Source organism: Hordeum vulgare, chromosome 6H (genome assembly GCF_904849725.1).
Source record: "Hordeum vulgare subsp. vulgare chromosome 6H, MorexV3_pseudomolecules_assembly, whole genome shotgun sequence".
NCBI classification, from domain to species: domain Eukaryota; kingdom Viridiplantae; phylum Streptophyta; class Magnoliopsida; order Poales; family Poaceae; genus Hordeum; species Hordeum vulgare.
In genome coordinates this window covers 339,110,973-339,128,372 of record NC_058523.1, presented here as the reverse complement: position 1 = coordinate 339,128,372, position 17,400 = coordinate 339,110,973, and positions in this window count along the sequence as shown.

The window sequence follows — 17,400 nt, the reverse complement described above, 5'->3', positions numbered from 1 at the left end:
GCGCGGAGAGCACCAGAAGAACTGCACATCTCCCGCAGCTCCATTTCTGCACTTAGCCGGGGCTGATCTGGCCGGAGATGACGCCGGCGACGAGCTTGGCGGCGGCCAAGGCTCGGGCGTCATCGGGGTCTTTGATTCAGAGGGAACTACGCTCGGTTCTTAGCTCCTACAACATCTACGCGTCGACCTGAAGCTGCTGGTGCCCTCGGAAGGACGAGCTGATCATCGGAGGGCTACCGGCGACGAGCGGCAGTGGCGGTCCTCGTCGGGCTCCGATGAAACTAGGGCTAGAGGAGGGGATCGACGGGGAGATCTTAGGGGAAAATACCGCATGCTCACGGGGAGTGCAGAGCAGGGCTTAGACGGCTCGGGGAAGGCCTGGGGGCGACGAATCGACGGGAGAGGTCCGGCGGCCGGAGGTGGAAGACGATGGCGCCGCGGGCGTTGCAAGGCTCGGGGTGGCTTCGGCTTCTGCAGGGAGGACCAGACCGACGAGGCGGAGCTAACGGCGTGCTCTGAGAGGGGATCCTATGGCTAGGGGCACGGGCAGCTCGAGCTTTGCTCGGCTCCAATGGCGGCAGCGGGAAGGAGGAAGAGATCCGGGAGGAGGGAGAGAGCCGACGCTGGGAATGGATAGGTGAGGCCTCGGGGAGCTTATCCCCGGCCTTGCCAGCGCGAGGCGGCGGCCAGGCAGGCGCACAGGTGCGTGGCCGCGCCGGAGGAGGCGGCGGCCACCTCCTGCTCCTACTGGCGCGAGGGAGGAGACGACTCAGGGAGATGGGCCGGGCCAGGCTAGGCGACAGGTAAGCTCTTTTCCATTTCCTTCTGTTTTATTTCTATGTTAATTTCTGACATTGATTTGCTATTTATTTCAGCTCCAAAAAAGGTTGTAAAAACTAATTTAAACACACCTGAATATTTGTTATAATATTCTCAACCATTTCCAAAGTTTTCAAATTTTTTGAAAATTTATAGTTTCTGATTTCAAATTTAAAGTTTGAAACCAGTGGCTTTTGCTTTAATTTAAAATGCTTAAAGTGTCAAGAAAATAGTTTTCTCCAATGCTCATTTACTTTCATGATTTATCAGAAAGTTTGAACATTTCTTGAGGCCATTTTGGGTTCATTGATTTTAACTAGTTTGAGATTTTCTTTATTTGAAGTAGTGGCTAGGGTTTTGAGTTTTTCCTTTGCCACTTTCTTGTTCTTGATTGGAGAATTATTAGATGCAGATGCAAAGAAGACATGAGCACAAGACTAACTTGCTTAAGGGTTAGGGATGTGACAACTCACCACCACTCAAAAGAATCTCGTCCCGAGATTTAGAAGTCGTCGGGAATAACACAGGATACTCAAGTCGGAGACGATCCTCTCTTTCCCAAGTTGCCTCCTTTTCGGAATGATTTGACCATTGAACTTTAAGAAACTTGAGGTTTCGACGTCGAGTGGTACGGTCAGCTTGATCAAGAATACGCACGGGGTATTCTCGGTATGAAAGGTTATCTTGGAGATCAAGCGTTTCGTGGTCCACTTCACGGATAGGATCCGAAAAACAACGCCTGAGTTGCGAGACGTGGAAAACGTCATGAACCTTGGAAAGATGCGGAGGAAGTTCCAACTGGTAGGCAACTTCTCCTAGTTTGGCAAGAATGCGAAAAGGACCAATGTAACGAGGAGCCAACTTGCCCTTGATACCGAAATGATGAGTACCCTTCAAAGGTGTAACCCGAAGGTAAGCCTTCTCGTCAACTTCAAAGGTCATAGCCTTATGATGACGATCATATTGGCTCTTTTGACGAGACTGGGCTGTTTTCAACTTTTCACGAATAATGCGAACCTGCTCTTCTGCATCCTGGATCATATCCGGGCCAAAGAGTTGCCTCTCTCCGGTTTCTGACCAATTAAGAGGTGTTTGACATCTTCGTCCATAGAGAACTTCAAAAGGGGCTTTTCCCGAGCTCCGCAGAAAACCGATCTAGAGGAAGAACTACGAAGTAGAGGTTTAGGGCTGCACGTGGCAAAGTTGTGTCTCAAAAACCCTAAAACCTCTAGTATATATAGGAGGAGGGGAGGGGCTAGCCTTGAGGATCAAGGGAACCTCCAAGGCGTCAGCCGAAGTGGAGGAGGGAGGAGTCCGCCTCCAATTTCACTTGGATTAGGACTCCTTCCTTAATTTCCCACCTCTTTTGGATTTTCCACTTTTTCCTCATGGGCTTTCCTTGGATGACTTTGTTAGCCCATTATACCTTATTGCGCATCCAATAAACCAACGTGGACCCCTTGGGGCGTGGTGGTCCCACCCAGTGGGCCCCCGGAACCCATTCGTCACTCCCGGTACACTCCCGACAATGCCCGAAAACCTTTCAGAATCCAAATACCAACTTCCTATATATCAATCTTAGTTTCCGGACCATTCCGGAACTCCTCGTGACGTCCGGGATCTCATCCGGGACTCCGAACAAAACTTCGGTCACCAACATATATAACTCAACTATATCGAAACGTCACCGAACCTTAAGTGTGCAGACCCTGCGGGTTCGAGAACTATGCAGACATGACCTGAGACACTCTCTAGTCAATAACCAATAGCGGGACCTGGATGTCCATATTGTCTCCCACATATTCTACGAAGATCTCTATCATTTGAACCTCTATGTCAAGGATTCAGTTAATCCCGTATGATGTTCCCTTTGTCCTTCGGTATGTTACTTGCCCGAGATTCGATCGCCGGTATCGCCATACCTAGTTCAATCTCGTTACCGAGAAGTCTCTTTACTCGTTTTGTAATACAAGATCTTATAACTAACTCCTTAGTCACATTGCTTGCAAGGCTTGTTGTGATGTTGTATTACTGAATGGGCCCCGAGATACCGCTCCGTTACACGGAGTGACAAATCCTAGTCTTGATCCATGCCAACCCAGCATACACCTTTGGAGATACCTGTAGAGCACCTTTATAGTCACCCAATTACGTTGCGACGTTTGATAACCCACAAGGTATTCCTCCGGTGTCCGGGAGTTGCATGATCTCATGGTCATAGGAACAGATACATTGACATGCAGAAAACAGTAGCAATAAACTAACACGATCATACGCTACGTTTATAGTTTGGGTCTTGTCCATCACATCATTCTCCGAATGATGTGACCTTGTTATCAAGTGACAACACTTGTCTATGGTTAGGAAATCTTAACCATCTTTGATCAATGAGCTAGTCAACTAGAGGCTTACTAGGGACAGTGTTTTGTCTATGTATCCACACATGTATTTGTGTTTCCAATCAATACAATTATAGCATGGATAATAAACGATTATCATGAATAAAGAAATATAATAATAACTAATTTATTATTGCCTCTAGGGCATATTTCTAACAGTCTCCCACTTGCACTAGAGTCAATAATCTAGTTCACATCACTATGTTATTTTAACGAATCCAACGCCCATACAGTTCTGGGGTTTGATCACGTCTTTCTTGTGAGAGAGGTTTTAGTCAACGAGTTTGAACCTTTTAGATCTGTGTGTCCTTTACAAATCTCTATGTTATCCTGTAGATGCTGCTACTACGTGCCATTTGGAACTATTCCAAATGAGTGCTCCACTATACGAATCCACTTTACTCCTTAGAGTTATTCGGATTTACTGTCAAATCTTGCATCGACGTAACCCTTTATGACAAACTCTTTAATCACCTCCATAATCGAGAAAAATTCCTTAGTCCACTATTTACCAAGGATAACTTTGACCGATGTTTAGTGATTCAATCCTGGATCACTCTTTGTACCCCTTGACAGACTTATGGCAAGGCACACATCAGGTGCAGTACACAACATGCCATACTTTAGAGCCTACGACTAAGGCATAGGGGACGACCTTCATCCTTTCTCTTTGCTGATCTATTTCTGCCGTGGTCGGGCTTTTGAGTCTTACTCAAATTCACACCTTACAACACAACCAAGAACTCCTTCTTTGTTGATCTATTTTGAACTCCTTCAAAAACTTGTCAAGGCATGCATTTCATTGAAAGTTCTATTTAGCGTTTTGATCTATCTCTATAGATCTTGATGCTCAATGTTCAAGTAGCTCTATCCAGGTTATCCTTTGAAAACCTCCTTTCAAACAACCCTTTATGCTCTCCAGAAATTCTACATTACTCCCTATCAACAATATGTCAACCACATATACTTATCAGAAATTCTATAGTGCTCCCACTCACTTCTTTGGAAATACAAGTTTCTCATAAACCTTGTATAAACCCAAAAGCTTTGATCATCTCATCAAAGCGTATATTCCATCTCCGAGATGCTTGCACCAGTCCATAGAAGGATCGCTGGAGCTTGCATACTTGTTAGCATCCTTAGGATCGACAAAACCTTCTAGTTGTATCACATACAACCTTTCCTCAAGGAAACCGTCAAGGAAACAATGTTTTGACATCCTATGTGGAATATTTCATAAATAATGCAGCAACTGCTAACATAACTCCAACAGACTTTTAGCATCACTACGAGTGAGAAAGTCTCATCATAGTCAACTCTTTGAACTTTTCGGAAACATCTTTGCGATAAGTCGAGCTTTTCTTAATGGTGACTTTTCACCATCATCGTCTGTCTTCCTTTTAAAGATCCATATGTACTTAATAGTCTTACGACCATCAAGTAGTTCTTCCAAAGTCTATAGTTTGTTTTTATACACGGATCCTCTCTCGGATTTCATGGCCTCCAGCCATTTGCGAGAATCCGGGCCCACCATTTCTTCTCCATAGCTCGTAGGTTCATTATTGTTCAACAACATGACCTCCAAGACAGGGTTACCATACTACTTGTAGCAGTACGCGACCTTGTCGACCTACGAGGTTTGTAGTAACATGATCCGAAGCTTAATGATCGCTATCATCAGTTTCCACTTCAATTGGCGTAGGCGCCACATGAACAACTTCCTACGCCCTGCTACACACTGGTTGAAGTGATGGTTCAATAACCTCATCAAGTTCCACCACCCTCCCACTAAATTCTTTTGAGAGAAACCTTTCCTCGAGAAAGGACCCGTTTCTAGAAACAAACACTTTGCTTCCGGATCTGAGACAGAAGATGTACCCAATTGTTTTGGATATCCTATGAAGATGCATTTATCCTCTTTGGGCTCGAGCTTATCAGACTGAAACTTTTTCACATAAGCGTCGTAGTCCCAAACTTTCAAGAAACAACAACTTAGGTTTCTCCAAACAATAGTTCATACGGTGTCATCTCAACGGAATTACGTGGTGCCCTATTTAAAGTGAATGCGGTTGTCTCTAATGCCTAACCCAAAATAATAGTGGTATTTCGATAAGAGACATCATAGTATGCGCTATATCCAATAGGGTGCAGCTATGACGTTCGGACACACCATCACACTATGGTCTTCTAGGTGGCACGAATTGCGAAACAATTTCCACATTGTCTTAACTGTGTACCAAAACTCGCAACTCAGATATTCATCTCTATGATAATATCGTAGACAGTTTATCCTCTTGTCACGATGATCTTCACTTTGAAATATCTTTGAACTTTTCAATATTTCAGACTTGTGATTCATCAAGTAAATACTCTTGTATCTACTCAAATCGTGAGTGAAGTAAGAACATAATGATATCCACTGCGTGCCTCATCACTCATTGGACTGCACACATCAAAATGTATTACTTCCAACAAGTTACTTTCTTGTTCCATCTCACTGAAAAAACGAGGCCTTCAGTCATCTTGCCCATGTGGTATAATTTGCATGTCTCAAGTGATTCAAAATCAAGTAAGTCCAAACGATCCATCTGCATGGAGTTTCTTCATGCGTTTACACCAATAGGTATGTTTGCATGTCTCAAACGTTTCAAAAATGAGTGAGTACAAAGATCCATCAGCATGGAGCTTCTTCATGCATTTTATACCAACATGACTCAAGTGGCAGTGCCACAAGTAAGTGGTACTATCATTACTACTTTGTATCTTTTGGCATCAATATATATGAACATGTGTAGCACTACGATCGAGATTCAATTAACTATTCATATTAGGTGCATGACCATTGAAGGTATTACATAAGTAAATAGAGTTACCATTATTCTCTTTTAATGAATCACCGTATTGCAGTAAACACGATCTAATCATGTCTATGTTCAACGCAAACACCAAATAAAATTATTTAGGTTCAACACTAATCCCGATGGTAGAGGGAGCGTGCGATGTTTGATCACATCAACCTTGGGATTACTTCCAACACACATCGTCACCTCACTCTTGCTAGTATCCATTTATTCTGTAGCTATAATTTCGAGTTACTAACACTTAGCAACTAAAATGGCATCTAATACCCCAGTGCTACTAGAAGTACTAGTAAGGTACACATCAATATCACGTATATCCAATATACTTTTGTTGACTTTGCGAGCCTTCTTATCTACCAAGTATCTAGGGTAGTTCCGCTTGAGTGATCGTTCCCTCATAATAGAAGCACTTAGTCTCACGTTTGGGTTCAACCTTGGGTTTCTTCACTAGAGCAGCAACTGGTTTGCCATTCGTGAAATATCCCTCCTTGCCCTTGCCCTTCTCGAAACTAGTGGTTTTACTAACCGTCAATGATTGACGCTCCTACTTGACTTCTACTTTCGCGGTGTCAAACATCACGAATAACTCAGGGATCATCTTGTGCATCCCTGATATACTATAGTTCATCACGAAGCTCGAGTAGCTTGGTGACAGTGAGTTTAGAGAACTATGTCAATCACTATCTGTAACGACTAAGATGCGACCCTTTCTTATTTAGGGGGCGATGCCCCAAAAGGGAAAGAGGCGCATCTAAGTGTTTCGCAAGCGATATAATCATAGCACATACATAAATTAAGATTGACAAATAGGGCATGCCTTTGCCATCTCACATAGTATAATATCAGAGTTACATTCACACAATTATTCAGACAAGATGTCCCGCTAAGGGCTACATGAAACAAGGAAAAAACTATGATATCCCGCATGCTCGCCCATGATCACGACCGCGGCCTGAGTCTTCTGGTTAGTTCACGTACAGGCGGTCGTTCTCCTCATCGTACTGCCACGCTAGCTGCGTGCCATCGGGATCACCTGCGTTGGGCGTACCTGTACCTGTTGGGGTGTTGTAGTAAACTGTGAGCCACAGGGACTCAGCAATCGATGACCTTGGTACCGAAACTAGTCAAGTTATTAGGTGAGGAAGGTTCAGTGTTTAGGTTGCAACATCCTAAGCATTTATGGTGGCTAACTTACGAAGATTCAAGTTATAGATGTGGTGGTCAACGCGAGCGGTCGAAGACTAGGTGATCACTAAGTGATCCTGAACACCTACTTACGTCAAACATAACCCCGCCGTGTTCCCGATCGAAGAGAGGTCTTCAAAAGAGATAGTCACGGTTACGCACACAGTTGGCAGTTTTATTAGAGTTAGTTCAAGTTATCTAGAACCGGATGTTAACAAATTATCCATGTTGCCACATAACCGCGGGCACGTCTTTCTGAAATATTAAACCCTGCAGGGGTGCTCCAACTAGTCCATCACAAATGGTCACGGGCCGCAAAGTAATCCTCTATCACGAATCTCGTGATTTCGTCGGATTCCTTAGAAGAAAACCTCAACTCTGGGGAGACCCAAAGTTTCACCGGGATTCCTATACGCAAGATATATCGCTAAGGTAAGGCAAATATAGAGGACCTCCTGTCGTGTCGATGACCCCGATAAGAGCCGCGTATCTCAGTCTCACGACACGACGGATGAGAACTACGTACGGTGGCCGGATAGACATCCCCCGAGTTGCCCCGGGTGGCCCCGCAAGTGGCTCTAGCTTTGGACCAACGCTCATGAGGAGCACTGGCCCGGGTTGTTGATTAAATCCTCGGGGTAGCTATTCCCTATGCAAATTATTATTAGTAGATTAGCGAATTAAAACCAAGGTTGGGTCCTGCCGGACAAGCCTTAACACTACACGATTTATCAAGGGGGTCCCCATAACAACCCCGAACGTGTTGGGAGCGATAAGTTATGGAATCAAACACTGGTAGCCGAAACTAAGGCGGCAATAACGGAACAAATTACTCGGCAAAAGGCTAGGCCTTCTGTCATTTACCAAGTATATAGGTGCATTAATTAATAGCAGTTTAAACATAATGATATCAAATACTCATGTTATCACAAGAGACAGCTGGCACCTGCAACTAGCAAAGCTAATCATTAGAAGCTGAGCATGCCTACTTAGGCAAACATCATTAGCTAGGAGGGGATGGTGTTTGGGTTTCATGTCATAAACAGGAGGCATTTTATTAAGTGGTAGGCATCGAGCATATATCGAAGGAAATGTGATTCTAAGCATAACAAAGCTAGATACGGTATCAAGGTCACAGTCATCTTGCATGTGATGTCTTCAGCTTGGAACTGCTCTTGATCGTCCTGCACGTACTCTCCAGAATTAACGCACTCGCTCTCCGATTCCGGTGCTACCCAAGATACAAATATCAGCCAATGAACACCAACACAACATGATGCAACATACAACATGATGCATGAGATGAGAATGAATCATGCACCACTATTATAGTCACTTGCATATGCATGAGAGGAGAAGATAAACTTTTGGACAGAACTTCACACTAAGCTACCTTGACATGCATGAGGATGACATGAACAGGTGCATCACGAGAAAACGATGCAAAAACATATAAAGAAAGTAGAGAACGGAGCTCCGGATCAACCGGAAACTACGAAACAAGATATGGAGTCCTACGGTTCAAATCATCCACAAGCGCACTCCAATGGCACTTCTCTGGTGTAACCAGGTTGCCACATGATCAAACAAACAACTAGAAGTGGGGTGGTGCTTGGAATCACACCACACCATCAACTATGCATTCACAAGCTTCAAAACAACAAATCTATGCAATCTGTTTTTAACATCATCATGGCATTTTGCCTACAACATTCAAAGTACCTACAGCCACCCAAATGTGCCAAACAAGATATGTGGCAAAAGCCATTCAAAACCTCTACAAGCCTGAGAAAGAAGATGAAACAAAGGAGTCACACACAAGAAGATCTACATGCACTAACTTGGACAAAAATAACAGATTTCTGGGACTTAGTGAAAATCTCACATTTTTTCCAGCTGCTTATGCTCTGAAGCATTTTGGCAGCCTCCAAAATGATATCTACAGGAAGTGAAAGTGCATGAAATTTAATAGAGAGCTAGACAAACACAAAGTCTCCAACTCTCTAGTTGATTGCAAGGGCTGATGCCCAACACATGAGCTTTTTCAACCAAATCAACAAGGGAAGAAAATAACAGCAGATTCTCAGACTTAGTGAAAATCACATATTTCCACAAAGGTGACAATTTCAGCCACATGTCAACTTTGACAAGGCACAACTACCACATACAAACTCCTATGAGCAAAACAAAACTACCATGCTGTAGAGGGGTTCACCCACTGTTGCCACATCAAGGATTCATCCTCATAGGCCCAACAAACCACATGGCACCAAGCTCTAAACATAGCATCAAGACAGAAAAATGACAGTTTACGAAGTTGCTCCAAAGTGAAATTTAATTCCACCAGTGGATTCCTGGGATGATTCCATGTCGGGACCCCGATCCTAAGCCATAGGAATCTAGCCTGTAACACATCGCATCCCTTTGCAGTCTCACGCACGGTTAACCCCACGGCTGCAGCCTTACCTTAGCCGGGACCGTTTGCGCCTTTTGACTCACGTATGCAATTGTGTTGCTAGCAATCCAATGACAAAGAACCCGGATCGACATGTCTAGTCATAAACCAAAGTGGCAGTTCCGCACAGGGACATGCATACATGACCCAGCAAAGCAGGTGTCGGTCACCAGCGAATGTAGATGAGTCGTAGCAAGCTACAAGGACTCCATTACATCGCGTGACATTTCCCAAGAGGGGACAGACACAGCAGCTAAGAAGGACACACGCCGGTCAACCAATGTGTCCGGAGCAGTAGCGAACTACCATGGCTCGTTTGATCACAAAGGGGCATTTCCCTGTAAGGAGTGCTACTAAAGTTTACGGCTAGGTAATCGAACCCCATACATATCAAGTACGGCACACGTACGCATGGCATACCGATATGTATAGATACATCGATGGCATCACAACATAACCATAAACATACAAGCTTTATTTAAAAGGCTCGGAAGAGCCACACACATAATATTACATAGTAAGGTATCACGACCCATCATAGCAGTCATTCAGTTACAAGCCAGCGTAAGTGTTTAAAGCTGTGTGAGTACAGACAGGTGAAACTAGAAGGCACATGGCCTGACTATACTACAGACCCAACCTAGGGCCAGATCGTAGCTGGGACACCAGCTACTCGTCGTCGTCGATGTCTAGGAAGAACCCTCCATTAGGGTCATTAACAACCTCTGCAACAATTATTAAACAAACATGAGTACGGATGTACTCAGCAAGACTTTAGGATAACTATCTACTCATGCAATGTATCAATAAGGAATTGTGGGGTTTCATGCGGAAAGCCAACATTTGACTTGTGGCGAGACAACTTACATTTTAAAACAAAATTTAACAACTTGATTTCTCGCACACGAGTCCACTAACACCACAACAATACTCCATCGTGGAATCATTCCGTCTCCATACGGAAATGCCGCCCACGACACTCATGCTTATCTTGGCAATTTTATGAGTAGCCATTGAAGTTATCTATGAACAACATATGTCTCCAAGTAGTCCATATCCGCGGACGCGGCTATTCGAATAGATCTTAACCCTGCAGGGGTGTACTTTTTCAGACACGCTCTCGCCACTTATCGCCATGTGCACGTCATGCACCTCGGCAACCTTCAAGCGGAAGCCCAGCGAGGGAGTCGGCCACGACCGTTAATCACACTAGTAGCTAGTCCAGGTTTATCGCCTATCTGAGAGTAACCCGCATGGAAGTCCGGCCGAGGTTTCAGCCACGGCCTCAAACGATGTGCGCAGGGTTCCCAAGCCCACCATCCGGGTGCCACTTGGTACACTGTGCCACTGCCTACCGCATCACAGCCCACGTCTCAGGTCAGCGCTATGCATGGCCTGCAGCATAACTATAAACACCAGAAACTACTTGCAACTCCTGGACTGAGTACTAAGCGATTAATAAGTCGAGAGGGTCAATTAAGTATCCCAACGTGTGGTAGTATCTAGTCTTGGATTACATACACGGAACTCAGTTCCTAAGGACGGTTCCAATGAAACAACCCGCCATGTACTCCTACACAGCCTTTCACCGGTACATTTACCAAATCAGGTTCAACACACAACCTTTACTTACTGAACACATTCTCACAATTCTGCTCATCTCCCAGATGACAGACCATACACAACTCTAAGCATAGCAGGATAAGGCACATCATGGCTCAAGCAACTACCAGGTATGCTAGGTTGCATGGTTCAGCTATTTACTGTGACAGGGATAGGTCATGCAAAGGAAGTGGGTTCAACTAACGTGGCAAAAGCATTTGAAGCATTTGATCCTAATGCAATAAGTAAGTGCAGGAGCGAGAACATGGGATTTATCGGGATGATCAAAATGGTTGCTTGCCTTGTTGCTCAGAGGAGGGACAATATCCGTCAGTCGGATATTCGGTGGAATCCGGGGGAGCGGAGCCTACCGAAAGGAATGACAACAATCAATAACAATCATGTGCAACAAGATGATGCATGAGCATGGCATGAGGATGCAAGGTGGTATACTATTATAGCTAACATTTATTAGGTTTGAAGTTGATTTGAATCAAATTCAAATATCACTTCAAACGAGGTATTCTCGAATACCATTTTAATTGATTCGACGTGATGCTCAGATCAACTTGCTTTTAACATGCATGGAAATGACATGTTAGGTTGCTGGTTTGTGATTTGGACAATGTTTGGTCATACCATTTGAGGTGGAATTTAAATAATTTCCAAATTCCATCTCCAAAGTATTTATGAAAGTTAACTTATTCATTAATCTATATGTTTGGGTTCAGTAACATTTTCAAACATGTTTGAAAATGACATATTCAGATTTCCTGAATTTTTCTGATACTTTTTCATATATAAATTATTTTCATTGGAGTTACAGATTAATTTCTATGATTTTTAGAAGTTTTAGCATTTTTCTGGAATTCTTTTAAATCAGAAATTCACTTATTGCGTCATAACTACATCATCATGGCGTCAGCAGGTCAACTGACTTGATCAGGTCAAACCTGACAGGGGGGACCCACTGGTCAGCGTCTGAGGAGCTAATCCCGCGCTGACCAGCCCCTAAGTGGGTTTGACTTGGCCTGGGGCCCACTGTCAGCGAGTGATTAGTGCTAAACTACTGGGGTTAGGTCGGCCACGTCGTCCCCCGCCGGAGTCTGACCGGCGGCGACCAGATCCGCGGCAGAACTTCGCTGGAGACGGGCTATCTCGTGCTGTGGTGCTCGGAAACGGTTACCGGGAGCACTGGGATGATCCCCAGGCTCGACCTCATCTAGCACTGGCCTCAGGGAGGGCTATGGGTGGCCGGAGCAAGCCGGCGATAAGCCGAGGCAGCTGCCGAAGTTCGGGTTTGATGGTCCAGTGGGTAGGGGGCATGAATCCGAGGGGAAGAAGAGGGGAAATGATCGCAGGCTCATGGTGGAGGTGAAGCTAGGCTCAGACTGTTCGGGGAGGGGCTGTAGCTGGCGTTTCACCGTCGATTTGCCGGTGGCTGAAGGTTGAAGACGATGGCGTTGGGGGCGTTGCAGGGCTCGGGGAGGCTTCGGCCTTTGCAGGGAGAACCAACTCGTCGAGGCGGAGCTACTGGACTACTCGGGAGGAAGGTCTTGTGGCTAGGGGCACGGCGGCTCGAGCTCGAGCTCTTGGCAATGGCGGCAGGAGGAGGGAGGAGAGATCCCGAGAGGAGGGGGGAGTTGGAGCACGGGAACGGATAGAGACGGGCTCGGGGAGGATAACCCTGCTGTCGCGCTGTCCTGGGGGGCACCGGAGGTCGCCACGGCGAAGCAGGAGGTGGAGGGGGCCGCCGTGGTTGATCTCCCCTCTGCCAGAAGGCAGAGGAAGAAGACAACCCTGCCCCTGGTGGGCTGGGCCTCCTCACGCGACAGGTAGGTTTTTCCCCTTTTCTTTCTATTTTGTTTCTGTTTTATTTATTGACATTGCTTTCCATTTATTTTGGCTTTACCAGCAAACTATAAATAGTTTGAAAAATGCTGGGGTGTTAGTTGGAATATTTCCAATCACCCATAAAGTTTTCACCATTTTTGGAAACTATATATTTTTTAATTCAAATTTAAAACTTGAAACCAGTAGTGTTTTGCATTTATTTAAAATGACAAAAGTATTAAGAAAATGGTTTTCTTCATTGCTTATTTGTTTTCAAGAATTATCAGAAAAGTTGAACTTTTCTTGAGGCCATTTTGGGTTCATTGATTTGAATAAGTTTGTAATTCCTTTGAATTTGAGAAGTGGCTAGGGTTTTTGAGTTTTCCTTCACCACTTACTTTGTTCTTGTTGAAAATTTCCTAGATGCAATGGAAAGAAGATATGAGCACAATGCTAACTTGATTAAGGTGTCAGGGATGTGACATTCCACCAGTGGATTCCTACTCAATTGCACTCATGCCCACACACACATGCATGAGCACCTACACACCTACACATGCTCCTACACCCTAGTCACATACACAAGAGGTGCAACAAGAGGGGTGACCTCTTGCACATGTGCAAATCCCACCACAAGCACACACACACCCTCTCACATAGGTGCACAAGTCACCCATGTGCACACACATATACACGCATCTACAGACACACAACTACACATGGGTATGAGCACACACTTACACACACAACTACACATGCTAGATCAACCACACACACCATGCAAGAGCTTGCCTACACACACACATACATACATATGTAAGCACTCACATACACAAACTCTAGCTAATAGGAGCACTAGCTTGCTGCCCAAGGCAATGAACATAGCAAACACCACTTAGAACAGCAAAAGAAAAATAAACCAAAGGGGGGGGGGCTTGGGATCGAACCCAAGACCTGCTGATGCACAACCAACACTCCAAACCACTGGGCTAGTACACCTTCTTCGACAGAGAAGGGAACCACAGCAGGCTAAGCTGCTCCTATCGAGCTACTGCCCACAAATCCAAAACAAATAAAAAGGGGGCGCTCTGGGACTCGAACCCGCGACCAATTGCGCCACAAAACACACTACTACCACTCTACTACTCGATCGAAGTTTACTAGAGAGGGGGAGGTAACCCTCTTAGGTAACCCCCTCTACTACTTCTACAGAACACAACAGACGGAACAGGGGAAGATTGCCGGCGATGCTACGGTTCAAATTGACGAAGGGGCTCTTGCTGGGAGGAAGAGGGGATCACCAGGGTCCCATTCCTGTCCCAAGCTCACCGGGCGGAGCACCACAACTATGGCTCGACGACACGACGACGACGACAACACAGGAGGCGACGGCGGCGAAGCTACGCTCGAGCAGGGGCCCTACGCACAGGAATCGGGAAGGAGATCGGGGCTAGCTCACCTAGGGAATGTCGGGGAAGCGCTCGTCGACGAAGAAGCAGGAAGAAGAGGCGGGGCTGCACGACGACCTGCTCCGGCTTGACGGAGCCGTCGCGGTGGGTGCGCCAGAGAGGAGGATCCTCTCTGTTATCGCCGGGAATGGGAAGGAGGAAGGCGCTCCATGCCCGAGAACACCTTGGTCGCCACGGAGACGCTGCCGGCAACGAGAAGGGAGGCCGGCGACGATCTCTCTGACGAACTGAACCTGAACTTACCTTCTCTCTCTCTCTCTCTCTCTCACATCTGCTCACAGGGAAGAAGAGGAGGTGGCGGCGGCGAGGAGGAACCCTAGGGGAGGGCACGCACGCCGAGGGAAATAAATAGGGGTCGAGGGGGCCGCCTCGATGTCCGTGAAGCCACGGCATCGCCCCTCTCTCTCGCAACTCTCCGTGGTTACTGACGGAAAGCAGAGGGAGCAAGGAGACGACGTCAGACAGGAGAGGGACGGGGGAAGTGGGCTGCCGCGCGAGGGAAAGGAAGAGCTGGGCCTGCGAGGAGGAAGGGAGCCCATCCTTGGCGCCAGATAAGAGAAAGAAAAACCCACAGGGTTTTTCCACTTAAAACAAATGCCAGCAAAATAAAAATCCTAGGAAATTCTATGGCTCCAAAAATAAAATAAAAATGACCCTCGTCATAAGGGAATTATGACCTATTTAAATAAAATGAAAAGAGGATTTTTGGAGCAATAAAAAGAATTACAAAACAGAATTAGGTGATCTGTTTTGTAGTTAAAAACCCCATAACAGCAAAGTTGAAAAACCCGTAGACATAGCACCACATCCACGAGAAAATACTCTAAATGATTTACATTTTACAAACAGGTTTAGACCAAGTAAATCTTGAGCTTAAGAAAATAAAGAAGGAGGGTTTTGTTGAAACCTAGTTTTGGAAGAATAAGCTAAGTTGGAACCCAAGGTTTGCACATCACTTCACACACCAGATACACTCATCACACCACACATATGGATCAACACAACACAACACAAGAATGGCATGAATGCTATGGATTCATGATGCAAAGGGGAAGACAAGGCATGACCACATGAAATGACACATGAAATGATACTTCCATAAGCATGACATCATGGATCCAAACATGGCAAGGTTCCAATTATGGCAATGTTACACTTGGGGCATTACAAACTCTCCCACACTACCAGAAGATCTCATCCCGAGATCTAGGACTGAAAGAACTCTGGGAATTTGGAACGGAGGTGATCCTCGCGCTCGCAAGTGGCCTCTTTATCGAAATGATGTGACCACTCCACCTTGAGAAACTTGATTGACTTGTTGCGGGTCTTGCGCTCAGTCATCTCGAGAAGTGCAACTGGATCCTTACGATAGGATAGGTCGGGTTGAAGGTCGATATCTTGAAGATCAACTATGCGCTCGGGAGTCTTGAAGCATCTCCGGAGCTGAGAGACATGGAACACATCATGCACATTTGCAAAGTTTGAAGGGAGCTCTAGTTGATAAGCAAGGTCGCCTCTCTTGCCAACAACTTTGAAAGGACCAACGAAATGAGGAGCAAGCTTGCCCTTGATGCCAAAACGCTGTGTGCCCTTCATAGGAGACACTTTGAGATAGACGAAGTCATCGAGCTCATAAGACATGTCACGATGCTTGCTATCATAGTAGCTCCTCTGACGGGACCGCGCTGCTCTGAGATTATCCCGAATGACCCGACACATCTCTTCAGTTTCTTCGATCAAGTCATTCCCAAGAATCTGACGCTCGCCGGTCTCAGACCAGTTGAGCGGGGTACGGCACTTCCTGCCATAGAGAATCTCAAACGGAGCTTTGCCTGAACTAGCTTGATAACTGTTGTTATACGAGAACTCAGCGAAAGGTAGGCAGTCTTCCCACTTCATGCCAAAAGAAATTAAACGGGCTCTCAGCATATCCCTGAGGACCTGATTGACTCTCTCCACTTGCCCACTAGTCTGAGGATGAAAAGCTGTGCTGAATCGTATCTTCGTACCCATCGTAGACTGAAAAGAGTCCCAGAACATGGAAGTAAAGATACTTCCGTGATTCGAAGAAATCAACATAGACACGCCGTGCAAAGACACTATCCTCGAAGTGTACAAGTCTGCAAGCTGAGCTGCAGAGATGGACTCCCTGACTGGAAGGAAATGAGCTACTTTGCTCAACATTTCGATGACGACGAAGATGGCATCGTTACCCTTCTTGGGCTTCGGAAACCCGGTGACGAAATCCATCTCAATATGGTCGAACTTCCACTCAGGAATGGGCAAATGATGCAAAAGACCTGCTGGACGTTGATGCTCTGCTTTCACCCTTCGACATACTTCACATTCATTTACGAACTGAGCAATCTCAGCTTCATGCGAGTCCACCAGAAGGTCTGTTTCAAGTCCTGATACATCTTGGAACTTCCTGGATGTATTGAGAGAAGAGAGTTATGATCTTCTTCCATGATAACCTTTCTGAGATCACCTTTCGGAACAACAAGTCGATCCTCAAAGAATAATGTATCTCTGGCATCAACACTGAAGCACTTATATTTGGGAACTCCCTTTGCCAAGCCAATCTTAACTTTCTTCACCATTGCATCAAGAAGTTGTGCTGCTCGGACCTGGTCTTCCAAGGTAGGAGAGATCTGAAGACTTGCAAGAAATCCCTGAGGTACTAACTGAAGGTTGAGCTTTCTGAAAGATTCAGAAAGGTCAGGCTAGAGAGGCTTCAAAATGAGAATGTTGCAGTAAGCCTTCCTGCTCAAAGCATC